The 12,824-nt window shown below is 43.9% G+C and overlaps 1 protein-coding gene across 6 annotated transcripts in view; it reads left to right on the forward strand.

The window, feature by feature from the left end:
• The window catches only part of ST6GAL1 (ST6 beta-galactoside alpha-2,6-sialyltransferase 1), a 119,210-nt gene that overhangs the window by 1,313 nt on the left and 105,073 nt on the right, over nucleotides 1–12,824 (forward strand). Inside the window, exon 1 of one of the 6 annotated variants that reach the window (XM_072640365.1) lies at nucleotides 552–905. The exons of 4 other annotated variants lie outside the window; for them this stretch is intronic. The gene's annotated coding sequence lies outside the window, so the exon portion shown is untranslated. Of the gene's footprint in view, nucleotides 1–551; nucleotides 906–12,824 lie in introns of those variants that run through there. One more of the 6 variants, XM_072640369.1, reaches the window with a different exon arrangement.

Below are 12,824 nucleotides of genomic sequence, written 5' to 3' on the forward strand. Positions count from 1 at the left end.
GTATGGAGGGCTGCGGGGTTGGGGGGACGGGGAAAATTACCCTCTAGGCGCCTTACATTCGGTGTTACACCTTACTTGGGGTGTGTAGCGGAGGGAAAAGTTCGCCTCTTTTGGGGGGCTCCCACAGGGATCAGTGTGAAAGTGGGAGTGCAGCCCAGTGGATTCCGGTGCTGGGGAAGGGTAGGGTTGGGGCAGAGAGGATAGAGCGCACTTCTTGCGTCCAAACCCTCCTCCTCCCTGCGCCCAGGCCCACGGTATGGGTAAACCTGGAGGGGAATGTGCCACCCTCCAACGCCCCTCCAGAGCTCCCACCCTCACCTCCAGCTTCAATCTCCGTCCTTTGGACCTTGGCTGGGTCCCCTAAACCTCCGGGACCCTCAGGCTGGGAGGAGAGAAGGGAGGGGGAAGGGAAAGAGGTGAGGGTAGAGAGAGGTGAGTGCCGGGTGCCTTGTCCTTCCTCCTCGCCCATTTGCATAACGGAGCTGGAGCCCTCCTTCCCCGCCCCCTCCCGAGCCTGCCTCTCCGCCCCTCCCCCCGTCTCTCTTTGTCTCTGTCTCTCCGCTTGGTCTCTGCTCGCCTTCTCTTCTCTTCTCTCCCTCCCACCCCCCACGCCCCTCTCTCTGGGTCTCCCGTTGCCAGTCTGTCCTAGGCTTCCATCTTCGCCCCTTGTATCCAGCGCCGCATCGGCTGGGCCCGATCTCCCCGGGCCCGGCTCCCGGTGGGTGGGGATGGGGGCGGAGGGAAGGGCCGGCCTGCGCCGGGCTTTGGCACCTCAGCCCGGCTCCCCAGCCGGCCCCTAACAAAGAGAAGCTCCTGGGCCAAAGCCTCGGAGCCGTGCGGGCTGCGGGCCCGTGGCTGGGCCAGCGGAGTCGCGGGAGCCAGCCGCAGTCCAAATCAGCTAAGGAGTGAGTATCCTGGGGAGCCCAGCCCCTACGCGCCCCGCCCAGTTCCGCCCAGCGCCCCGCATGGGGCTCAGAGCAAGCGCTCCGGCCCGGGGTGGGGGCCCCGGCGGGACAGTGGGGTAGGGAGCTTTACCCGGGGTCGGCATTCTCGCGCTCGGACTTGAAAACCTGACTCGGTCCTGGGCAGTTGCTTGGAGGCTAGCGCCACCCTCTACACAGCACTGAGCACAATGCCCCACACCCGAAGGCCTTACTAAATGCTTCTTGACTCGGCTTACCCTCGAGGGTCAGCAGAGTCACAGACGAGAGAGACCCATGTGGCCTCCACTACACCCACAACAAACGCACGTGTGTGCTCGCCGGGGCACACACTTGCACCCACTCCACCCAGGAAACACTGGCCCTTGGCGTGCTGGAGCCAGGCCGGGGCCACTGACAACAATACCCGCCTCCCAAGCCTCTCAGCAGTCTCAGGGGATTCCTTAGCACGCCAGGCCTTTCCTTATTCAGGTTTTGTTCTCGTCTCTATGCGGTCCCAGAGCCTTTGTTTGAAACGAGGAGGCCGCAGGTCTGAGGATGCCGCTTTGACTAGGGCAAGGCCAAAAAAAAAAAAAAAAAAAAGGAAAGAAAGAAATATAGATGAAATTGCGTGGTCCAGGCTTTCCCTGGCCCGACTTGGCGGGGAAGAATAAAATGAAACGGCAGAAAAAACAATCAATAAAGAAAACCGATGTTTTGCCGGGAATGTCTTCGCAGCCTTCAGTGACCCTGGGAGACTTGAGGTTAGAGGCTTGGCCCAGAGCCTTTTCTTCTTCATGGGTGGTGGAATTGGGAGAAAGGGACAAGACCATTTTCTTCCTAACCCTTTATTGTTTCCCCATCTTTGATGGGCTGGCTACCTTTGGAAATGCTGAACATCGGTGCATTTTGGGATATCTCCAAAAGTGGAATGCTGGTCCAACTCAGTCTGCATCCTGTGTCCAGTGTTGGAGAACACGCTAAATGCCATCTACTTCCCTAGCCTGTTGAGTTGTTCTGAAAGGAAGGAGGCGGAGCACCAACCTGGGCTTGGTTCTGTTGGGAAGGAGGTATATTCAGTCCCAGCGTCCTCAATTCCAGGGAGCCTCAGGGTCATAGGGACATAGATGCAAAGATGGGATGGACCCTAGAGACCATCATAAATGTAGACAGGTCTCAATGAGATCTTTGCAGTCCCTAAGGTGAGGAAAGAGGTCCAGAGAAGTTGCCAAGTAGAACCATAGATTTAGGGTTGGGAGGATCCTTAGAGACCATCTAGTATCTAGACTGGATTCCAGTCTCCCCATTTTACTGAAGAGAAAACTGAGGTCCAAAGATAGAATTATTGGACCCTAAATGTAAATCTCAGTGAGACCTCATAGGCCATTTAATCCAACCCCTTCATTTTACAGATAAGGAAGTTGAAGCTCAGAGTGTAGTTCAACGTAGACAAAGAAATTTAGGCACAAGTGACTTGTCCAAAGTCACACAGGTAATAAATAGGTTCAACACCAGCTCTTGTCTCCCCAAAACCCAAACTGCTGATCTATGCTCATAGAGGGAGGGAGTGACCAATGTAGAATTAGAACTCAAATTCTTGCATGCTAGAATGAGGTTGGAAGGTTGGAAGTGAGAAAGTCTGGTCTTCTGCAAAACCTAAAATTAAAATGAGATTTGGAAAGTACAGCTTTTGAGACCTCTAAGGTCATTAGGCTGGCGGAATCCTGGGCATAGACACATCTCTTTGCTATCTATTTGCTTGGAATGCTGTTCCTTGGGCTACTTCATCTTTATTAATAAGTGTGGGCTGAAATGAGCCAAAGTGACTTACTTATCCGACATTACATAAGCGGTTAGTGGTATGGAGAGCCCGGACTCCTGGCTCCCAGCTCTGGGCTCTTTGCCTTCTATTCCTGAGCTCAGGCTGGCGAGGTTTCAGTGGCAAGCCCAACATTCTGTGGCCTGGGGCAGAAGAGCCCAAACAAAGGCGCTAATTCAAATGAGAAGCTGCACCCTCTTATTATCCACTCTAAAGAGTGTTCTTCATTTGTTGGGAAATGAGAGGTTTAAATCATTTTGCAGAAGGGCAGTCTTTCCCACCCCTTCTCTCCTTTCTGTTTTCTCTAGTGTAGATAGATGCTCCATCTCCCCTTCCCCTCCCCCCTGCCCCTGTCTCGGGAGCCAGGATATCTTTGTTTGAGGCTAAGCATCAGCTCCTAGCTGGGCTGAAAGTGTTTCCTAGTGAAGTACTCCTGAGTCAACTGCTGGAGGACAAAGCATTGTTTTTGTTGTGTATTCCAGCTAGTTTCATTTGTAAAGGCATTAGAGATAAGTAGGCAGGGTTGTAACTTTAATCTTCCTATCAGGGTGTGAACTTCTTGAGCCCCGGGATTCCCTTATTTTGCATGTGTCCCCTATGGTGTTTAGGCTGTGTTGGTTACTTAGGGCTTGATAAATAAGTACTCAGCCAGCCAGCCAGCCAGCCAGCCAGCCATAGTTGGCACTGACCTTACCAATTTGATATTTCAGGAGATCTTAGCTATTTTCTGTATTACATATCCCTTTGAAAATTAGTTGGTGAAGCCTAGGGACCACTTCTCTGAATCATATTTTTAAATGCATAAAATAAAGTACATAGGATTACTAAGGGAACCAGGTACGTGGAAACACAGTTATCAAAATATTAAAAACAAAAAACCAAAAAAAACCCCCCAAAATTCAAGGACCCAGATTAAAACCTCCTGGTGGTTTAACCCCCTAGTTTGGCAGATGAGGAAACAATTCAATAGAAGTGATAAAGAGGCATCATCACTTGTAGTCGGGAAGACCTGAGTTCAAATGTGGCATCAGACACTAACTGGCTGTATGACCCTGGGGAAGTCACTTGGCCTCTGTCTGCCTCAGTTTCCTCCTCTGTAATAATGGGGATAAAAAAAGCACCTATCTCCCAGGGTTGTTTTGAGGATCAGATAAGAGAATATTTGTGAAATGTTTTGCAAGCCCTAAAATGCTACAGATATGCAGCTGTGATGGTGGTGGTAGTGGCAGAGAGTGCCGAGCAATGGCCTCAGAGTTTGGAAAAAATGGTTTTAGAAAAGAATTGGTTTCACATCGTACCTCCGACACATGTTGGCTGTAGAACTGTGAGCAAGTAAGTCACTGACACTCTCTGAACCTGGTTCCTCACCTGTAGAATGAAGATGATAATAGCATTCACTTCACAGAGTTGTCAGGATTAGATCAGATAATGCCTGTAAAGTGCTTTGGAAACCTTAAAACTCAATGCTATTAAAGACCAATGCTATATTTTCAAAGAATCATAAATTTCAATATAGGGGGGACCTGGGGAGATGATATTATTCAATTTCTTTTCACGTATAAGGAAACACAGTTCTAGGGAATTTCAGTGACTTGACCAAGGTCACACGGATGATAAGCATCAGAGGTATGGTTTGAACCCAAGTCCTGAGACTTTCGGAGCCAGTACTCTTGCCTTTGGAACTGTCCAACCCCTTCATTTTCAGATGGGGAAACCAAGGTTGGTCTGGAAAGGATCTTGGAAGTCATCCAATGCAATGCCTTCATTTTGTAGGGGAAGTGATTTCCTCAGGTTACACAGCTAATATCTAACTCCAAATCCAGTGAGTGCCCTCTACTTCCTGAAAAAGAATGCATCCTCCCTCTTCCCCAATTCTATTTGAATATGTGCTTTTCCAGAGGGGGCCAGCATGCAAACTTTGACACTTGACTGTCTAATAGGTGGCTGCGCTGCTTTTCCTCCTTTACATTCCCTGGGGGCTACTTTTAAAGCTCAGTCCCTGTGAGGGTCATTTTTAGCTCATCCAGGGGCATGTCCTTTAAACATAAAGCCTATTTTTGTTTTTCTTCACGTTTGTGCCAACTCTTCGGAAGCCCAGGTGCCAGCTCTGATTTTCCCACTCCCTGCACTCTGGGCCACTTAACCTCTCATGTGATGTGAAACCATTCAATGAGCACTTTCCAGGGGGAGATTTTCCTTCTTTCCTTCCTTCCCTCTGTTTCCTTTCCTTTCTTGAATATATTTTAATATTCATTAAATATTTCCCAATTGCATTTAAATTTTTAAATATTCACTTTAAAAAATTTGAGTCCCAAATTCTTTTCCTCCTTTTTGCCCTTCCCTCACCTCTAGAGAAGACAAGCAAAATGAAATCATGCAAGACATATTTCTATATTAGTCATTTTGCTAAAGAAAACAGAAAAAAAACCCCAAGAAAAATAAAGTGGAAAAATATGCTTCAATCTGCGTTCAGATAATAGTTCTCTCTCTGGAGAAGAATATATTTCTCTTTATGAGTCCTTTGGAATTGTCTTGGGTCATTGTCTTGATCAGGGTAGTGAAGTCTTGCACAATTGTTTCTCCTTACAATATTGCTGTCACTGTGCACAATGTTCTCCTGGTTTTTCTGATCACTTCACTTTGCATCAAGTCTTCCCAGGTTTTCCTGAACTCATCTTGCTTGTCATTTCTTATAGTACAACAGTATTCCATCACAGTCATATACCACAACTTGTTCAGCTGTTCCCTAATCGATGAGCATCGGGTAGAGACATTTCTTATGCCTCCCTCCCAGCCTTTGAGTTTGGAAGCTGTGTTTTAAAGTGAGATGTATGGGATTGTGAGTCAGGAGACTGGAGATTTTGTCCTGGCTCTCTTATTATAGGTATCATAGCTCTAGACCTGGGACCTCAGAGGTCCTGTAGTCCAACCCCCACCTCTCTTTTACAGATGAGAAAGCTGAGACCCAGAAAAGTTGTGTAAGATCATAGATCTAGAATTGGAAGTAACCTCGGAGTCTGTCAAGTCTTATCTCCTCATTTTACAGATGAGGAAACTGAGGCCCTGGAGAAGGTTAAATGACTTATCCAAGGTAACCCAGGTAGTAAGCATCAGAGGTGGATTTTGAACTCAGGTCTTCTGACTCTACAGCTGACCAGAGTTCAGTGGGTAGAAAGTAACATCTCAGTTTCCTCAGTTTTCCTATCCAAAGAAATAGAGGTAATCATTCTTGCTCTATCACAAAGGATTGTAGGAAAAGGGCTTTCTAAGAAGTCAAGCACAATATAAACTTAACCTGTTATTCCTGAATAGGTCTTTCAGCATCAACAGAGGAAAGTCAGATGGTTCATAAATTCACTTTATGTTAATTAAAAAAAATTCACCTTTGAAAGTTTCATGATTTCCTAAGTCTCAGAGGTAGGATCTTTTGTTCATAGGGTCATAGATTTAAAGCTGGAAGAGATCTTTGAGGATGCTGTACCATGCGGATTTTTTTTTTTTTTGCTAGTTTTCTTTGCTACAAGGGAGTAAAGTTTAAAAAAGAAATACTTGTTAAGTGCCTACTATGTGTCAGGCATTGTGCAAAGTGCTGGGGCTGCAAAGAAAGACAAAAACATTCCCTGTCCCTAAGGAGCCACAGTCTAATGGGAGACAAGCTATTGACTGGACCAACTGGAGATCATCTCAGTGGGAAGGCACGAGCTTTAAGGAGAACAGGAAAAGGCTTCTTACTGAATGAAGAGTTCATCGCTGTGTTGTTGAGGGATTGTCATTTATCAGGAAGTGACTGTGATCTAAAAGAAAAAAGTATCAAAAGAATGTCTTTTTAAAGATCTAAAAACTAATAATAACCAGTATTTATATAACACTTCCTGTGTGCCAGGCACTCTGTGTGCTTTACAAATGGCTCATTTAATCCTCACAACAACCTTGGGTAGTAGACGCTGTTTCCATTTTATAGCTGAGGAAATTGAGGCTTCCTATCTGAGGCAGAATTTGAACTTCAGTCTTCCATAATCCAAGGCTAGCACTCTCTCTGCTATGACACTATCTATCTCAAAAAAAATATTTGATAGTAAAAAAAGAAAAGAAAAATGTTGCAAGTACAGTGTAATGCAGCATAAATGGAAAAAGCCATAGATTTGGAGTCAGAGAGTCTGCTACTTACTGTCTGTGTGAACTTAGACAGGTCAGCCAACTCCTTTGAGCCTTCTAAGATGCCTTCTCTTTAAAATGAAAGGGCTCAAGTCTTTCTTTCCATCACTTATAACCTTGAGGGTATATCATCAGTAATGGGAGCACTGAGTTCAAATATATGAACCGCAAATTTTAGTAAGTTTTTTTCACATAATTATGAAGTTTTCCCAAAATAGTTACATGAATTCATAGTTAAACTAACAGTACGTAAGTGTGTTTGTCTCCCCCCAGCCTCTCCAACATTAACTATTCCTGTCTTTTATCATCTTTACAAATTTGTTGGGTATAAGGTGAAACTTGAGTTTTAATTTGTATTACTTTTAGCAAAACTTTGCAGTATTTTTGAATATGGTTAGTGCTTGAATTTGATCTTTTGAAAGTCATTCATGGCAGAGCCAAGATGGCGGAGTAGAAAGATGCACATACACATAGCTCCGAACCCATAACCCATAGAACATCTACAAAAAAGTAACTCACGGCGAATTCTGCACCCAGAGGCCACAGAACATTGGAGCGAGGGAGATTTCTGTTCCAGAGAGACCTGCAAACCTCTCGTAAAAGGTCCTTCGCGCTGCAGACTGGGCACTGGTACTGGGAGCTGAGTACAGCCCTGCTGCGGCCGCGGCACTGAGAGGAAAAGATTCGAGCGGGCTTCAGGGACGGAATCTCCAGTGGCCACGCAGGTCCCTCCACCCACAGGTGACAGGGGTCGGTGAGAGGGTCTCTTTGGTGGGTCGAGAGGGGAGTGGGGTACCCCCATAACTCAGGCCCCCTCGGGAGGCAACAGCGGAGACGGGAGCAGACCAGGGCTCCCCAAGCAGGCAGGAGCCTGGATCCATTGTTGAAAGTCTCTGCATAAACCGCCTGAGGGAACTGAGCCCGTGAGGCGGCCCTGCCCCAACCTGAGCACCTGAACTTAATCTCACACTGAATAGCAGCCCTGCCCCCACCACAAGCCCTGAGGCTGGCAAGCAGCATTTGAATCTCAAACCCCAAGCTCTGGCTGGGAGGATCTGGAGGCAAAGTGGGTGTGAAGAGAATATTCAGAAGTCAAATCACTGGCTGGGAAAATGCCCAGAAAAGGGAAAAGAAATAAGACTATAGAAGGTTACTTTCTTGGGGAACAGGCATTTCCTCCCTTCCTTTCTGATGAGGAAGAACAATGCTTACCATCAGGCAAAGACACAGAAGTCAAGGCCTCTATATCCCAGCCCACTCAATGGGCTCAGGCCATAGAGGAGCTCATAGAAAATCAAGTTAGAGAGGTGGAAGAAAAGCTGGGAAAAGAAATGAGAGACATGCAGTCAAAGCATGAACAGCAGATCAGCTCCCTGCTAAAGGAGACCCAAAAAAATGCTGAAGAAAATAACACCTTGAAAAATAGGCTAACTCAATTGGCAAAAGAGGTTCAAGAAGCCAATGAGGAGAAGAATGCTTTCAAATGCAGAATTAGCCAAATGGAAAAGGAGATTCAAAAGCTCACTGAAGAAAATAATTCTTTCAAAATTGGAATGGAACAGATGGAGGCTAATGACTTTATGAGAAAGCAAGAAATCACAAAACAAAACCAAAAGAATGAAAAAATGGAAGATAATGTGAAATATCTCATTGGAAAAACAACTGACCTGGAGAATAGATCCAGGAGAGACAACTTAAAAATTATGGGCCTACCTGAAAACCAGGATCAAAAAAAGAGCCTAGACATCATCTTTCATGAAATTATCAATGAAAACTGCCCTGAGATTCTAGAACCAGAGGGCAAAATAAGTATTCAACGAATCCACAGATCACCACCTGAAAGAGATCCAAAAAGAAAAACTCCTAGGAACATTGTGGCCAAATTCCAGAGTTCCCAGATCAAGGAGAAAATATTGCAAGCAGCTAGAAAGAAACAATTCAAGTATTGTGGAAATACAATCAGGATAACACAAGATCTAGCAGCTTCCACATTAAGGGATCAAAGGGCGTGGAATAGGATATTCCAGAAGTCAAAGAAAGTAGGACTAAAACCAAGAATCACCTACCCAGCAAAACTGAATATAATACTTCAGGGGAAAAATTGGTCTTTCAATGAAATAGAGGACTTTCAAGCATTCTTGATGAAAAGACCAGAGCTGAAAAGAAAATTTGACTTTCAAACACAAGAATGAAGAGAAGCATGAAAAAGTAAATAGCAAAGGGAAGGCATAAGGGACTTTACAAAAGTGGAACTGTTTACATTCCTACATGGAAAGACAATATTTGTAACTCTTGAAACTATTCAGCATCTGGGTACAGGGTGGGATAACACACACACACATGCACACGCACACGCACACACACATAGAAACAGAGTGCACAGAGTGAACTGAAGAGGAGGGGATCATATCTTAAAAAAAAATGAAATCAAGCAGTGAGAGAGAAATATATTGGTAGGAGAAAGGGAGAAATGGAATGGGGCAAATTATCTCTCATAAAAGAGGCAAGCAAAAGACTTTTTAGTGAAGGGAAAAAGAGGGGAGGTGAGAGAAAAACATGAAGTTTACTCTCATCACATTCCACTAAAGGAAGGAATAAAATGCACAGTCATTTTGGTATGAAAACCTATCTTACAATACAGGAAAGTGGGGGATAAGGGGATAAGCAGGGTGGGGCAGATGATGGAAGGGAGGGCACGGTGAGGAGGGAACAATTTGAGGTCAACACTCATGGGGAGGGTCAGGATCAAAAGGGAGAACAGAAGTAATGGGGGACAGGATAGGATGGAGGGAAATATAATTAGTTCTTACACAACACTACATTATGGAAGTCATTTGCAAAACTACACAGATCTGGCCTATATTGAATTGCTTGCCTTCCAAAGGGAAGGGGTGGGGAGGGAGGGAGGGCAGATTGGCAGATGGGCAATTAGAACGCTCGGTGTTTTGGGGTGGGGGGAGGGGACAAAAGGGGAGAAAATGTGGAACCCAAAATTTTGTGAAAATGAATGTTAAAAGTTAAATAAATTAATAATAATAAAAAAGAAAGTCATTCATATCATTTGACAATTGAGGGGGGTGTTTTTTGGTCTTTTATATTTGTGTTAATTCCTTATGTATCATATTTTTGTCAGAAATTTGATGCAAATATTTTTTCTTCGTTTAGCAGCTTTTCTTCTCATTGCTAGTTGCATTGTTTTTGTTTATACAATTTTAAAAAATGGTTAATTTTGACTTTCATGATTTCTTTTATTCTTTTCTTGATTATTAATTCTAGCCATACCTAGTTGAAAAAGGTACCTCTTTCTATTCTTTTCTAATTAAAAAAAATGTCAGGCGACTGTTAAATTTAGTATACTTCTTCTGGTATATGGAATAAAATGCTAGTGTACACTTATTTTCTGCCAAGCTGCTTTCCAGTTTCACCTGCAATTTTTGCTGAATGGAGAGTCCTTCTAGTAGTTGGTGTTCTATTCTTATTTCCTTTAAAGGAATTAAACAAAAATCTATACAACATCGACTATAAGCCTTTTGTAATGATACACACCTTGAATTCATATTAACTGTACAGCACATATTCCTTCAACATAGATTTTGAACTTGGCACTCATAAACTCAGTGAGAAAAAGTAGTCCTTCTCTGTGCTGATAGGAGTGGTGCTGGAGAACATTCTGTGATTTTTGGAGATGTGTTGTTGTGTCCTGTTGAGCTATTAATTCATTTATTAATTCACCCATTTATTCAATAAGTGCTAGTTAAAGGCACTTGGAGTGGAAAGAGAGAAATGAAATAGTACCTGCTGTCAAGGAGCTTACTATCTATTAGAAGTAAACAATATGTAAACAGCCAGAAAAGGGAGAATAATTTCTCAGTTATCTCCTCATTTAATTACCTTAATTTTGCCTCTCCTCTGCCTTCCACCTAGAATATGAATCTCTTTTATTTTATTTTAATGCATCTCTTTTCAAAGAGTGGGTGAATGCAGTTGACTCATTACGTGGCACAGTGGATACAGTGCTAGACCTGGAGTCAGGAAGACCTGAGTTCAAATTCAGCCTCAGATGCTTACTAGTTGTGTCACCCCGGGCAAGTCACTTAACCTTATTTGCCTCAGTTTCCTCATCTGTAAAACGAGCCGGAGAAGGAAATGGCAAACCCTTCTAGTATCTTTGCCAAGAAAACCCTAAATGGGGTCACAAAAGGACAGACGTGACTTAAACAACAATAACAATCCTTCTTTACTGCTTGAGACACAGCTCATCTTCCTGGTTTCTCTTCCTTGCATGAGGAGGATGACACTTACTCTGACTATTTGCAGGGTTTCTTTGTGCTACTGGAAGAGCTTGGAGATTTTAAGACCAATGGGGACCTTAGAGAACATGTAGTCTTCTCCCTTCTTTTTCAGATGAGGAAATGGAAGCTCAGAGATAAATCACTTAATAGAGATATGCAGCAGCTTACCCAAGGTCATCCAACTAGTTAGCAGCAGACTCCAGATCTTCTGCTCTGAAGTCTTCTGTGTTACAACAATAACAGGGTTCATTCTTTGTTGAACTTAATGGGAAGTGGGAGTTTAGTTAAGATAAAAACCAGTAACAGGAAGCGGAAGGTCAGAGAGGAACAGCCCCTCTTCTTCACCTTGAAAATACCCACATTTTTTAAATTGCTCTCAGGGATAGCTCTGTGATCCATGTCCACTTCTCAGCTTTATTCTTCCATGTAGGAGGACCATAGATCATGTTCCAAATCAGAATGTTAATTAAACAGTAAAGACTTGCCTTTAGCAGACCAGGTTCAAAGCTCAGCACACGGGCCACCTTCTACATGAAATCTTTCCTTGATCTCCTAGTGCCTCCTGTCCACCAAGTCATCTCAGATTCATATCTGTAAGAGTCATCAACTCTAACTAGACTATAAGCTCCTTGATGACAGAGGCTGTTTTACTCTTGTTTGCTCCTATCAAGGCGCCTGGTACATTGAGTAGAGGAGTCCCATGCACACATCTTCACTTAAGGAAAATTAAGTGTGTAGGATGTCCTGGAGTGAGTCAGGAAGCCTAATTAGGAGGTTGTCGCAATAATCTAAATGAAGGATGATGGGGGGGCCTGAACTAAGGCCGAACTGTATGGGTGGAGAGGAGGGGTGAAAATAGGAAAATCAAGGTTTGTCAACTGATTGGCTAAATGAGGTGAGGTAGAGGGAAGAATCCAGCATACTGCTGAGATTGTAGACTCCAGAGGGATGGTGTTGCCTTTGACAGAAACAGAGAAGTTTGGAAAGAGGGAGGAATTTTGGGAGAAAGATAATGAGATCAGCTTTGGATGCGTCACATTTTGAGATGGGTCTGGGACATCCATTTTGAAATGCTCAATAGGAAAGTGGTGAAGCAGAACTGAAGCTCAGGGGAGAGATTGGGGCTGGATTTATAGATCTGGGAGTCATCTGCTTAGAGATGATCATGAATCCATGGGAGCTGCTGAGGCTGTCATGTATTGGGAATTGATTGATATAAAAAACAAAGGGCATCAAGAACACTTCTAAAATAAAAACAAAATAAAAGATATATTTGTTGGCTAAAAAAAGAGAAGGTATTGCAAGCATAATAATGCTTGTTGATTGATAAGAAATGTGGATTTTCCATGAGGAACAGAAGAAAGGGTTGATAGAAATTGTGAGTACTAAATAACCAGTAGAATTTACCAATCTTGATGAGAGTTATGCCCTGCAGAGTCCTTCTCTGGGGATTATTTAAATAGGAAAATAGCTGTTGCTCAGAAAACTTCCCTTTGCGAATTTATTTCTGAAACTTTTTAGTAAAAAACAAAAGCAACCCCTATAAAGCAATGACTATATTGACACCTACCTTTGTCACTGACCTACCTGTGTGACCTTGGGCAAATCACTTAACACCTCTGGGTTTCCTTATCTGTA

The sequence above is a fragment of the Notamacropus eugenii genome, chromosome 2 (genome assembly GCF_028372415.1).
Source record: "Notamacropus eugenii isolate mMacEug1 chromosome 2, mMacEug1.pri_v2, whole genome shotgun sequence".
NCBI lineage: Eukaryota > Metazoa > Chordata > Mammalia > Diprotodontia > Macropodidae > Notamacropus > Notamacropus eugenii.